This window comes from Ricinus communis, chromosome 4, assembly GCF_019578655.1.
Source record: "Ricinus communis isolate WT05 ecotype wild-type chromosome 4, ASM1957865v1, whole genome shotgun sequence".
Lineage (NCBI taxonomy): Eukaryota > Viridiplantae > Streptophyta > Magnoliopsida > Malpighiales > Euphorbiaceae > Ricinus > Ricinus communis.
In genome coordinates this window covers 13,196,575-13,197,941 of record NC_063259.1, presented here as the reverse complement: position 1 = coordinate 13,197,941, position 1,367 = coordinate 13,196,575, and positions in this window count along the sequence as shown.

The window sequence follows — 1,367 nt, the reverse complement described above, 5'->3', positions numbered from 1 at the left end:
CAATCATCACATATAATAAATATCATTATCCGATGAACTCAACCAACACATATCGGAAATAAAGATTAAAGATTTAAGGTAAAACAACGTGCAATTTGTGAGGGAAAAATAATAACGCTTATCTTATTATAACATACTAATAATAATATTTATATTATTTCAAATATTAATAATCAAGTGAAATCATTTATCTTTATGATACTAATAATCATATTAAGCACAAATTCTAAATAGCATATTAAAATCGGACTAGCAATAGCGCAAAGATTAAATAACTTTAACTCACAGTAGTTTGGCGACCTCCTAGCTCGCTCCTAAGTGCCTCGGTAGGAGCGAGCCGAACGAACCGACAATCTAGTCACGGAAAACAATTTATCAAAACGATGAAACAATTACAATAGATCCTAGGTCTAGATTCCTAGACCGACTGTCTAAGAACCTCGACTCAGAACTACCGAAAATTCGGCGAACCTCCCCTACAACACGAACATTACCCCGTAAAACGGGTCCAGGACCCGCCGAAAAACACTCCAAATATCCAACAATTTAAACAACGGAGTCGGGTCCCCAAACTTCACTATTTCCGACTCCGCCACACAAAGACAAAACACAAGGCAGTAACCGAGGACAATTATTTTGACTCACAAATATCATCAAGTACTCAATATAAACCAATAGACACAATTAGACCAAGAATTCCAAAATTACCGGGCCAAAGATAATTACCGAGACGCCGATCGCCGGCCGACTCGGCCTCACGGAGTCCGATCGACGATCCGAACACACCATCGGACTCACAACGACGCTACCGATGACGATCCCCGCCCGATTTTCTGATCCGACACCCGACCATTCGGAGAGATTTACGAACGATCACGGCCGCCGATTTGCAAACGAAGCCCGATCGCCACGAAACCAAAGGCTATCGCCAAGCTTCGAGCAGAGGAGAGTCGGATATGCCTCCGATCGTCCATCCTCCGGAAAACTGTAAAACACGGCCGCCACCATTTTCTCTCTCCACCGCGACTCTCCGATTCCGGCCACCACCGCCGACACCGCCGTCGCCAAAACAAAGCCGAGGGCCGAGAGGAGTCGATCGGCACCAAGATCAACACCACCGACGCCGAAACGCCAAGACGGCGCAAGGAAGCTTTACCATTTTCTCCTCGCGAGAGCTGCCGTCACCGGTGTTACCGCCGCTAACGCCTTACAAAGATCGCCGGCCACCACAGACTTCCTAAGCCGCCCGACGACGCACGCCACCGCAGCTCTCCTCCTTCTTCTGGCTCTCTCTCTCTTCTTCTCTTCTTCTTCCTCGACTTCCATTCCTTTCAATATCGAGATTAGGCCCCCGAACTTTTCCTTAT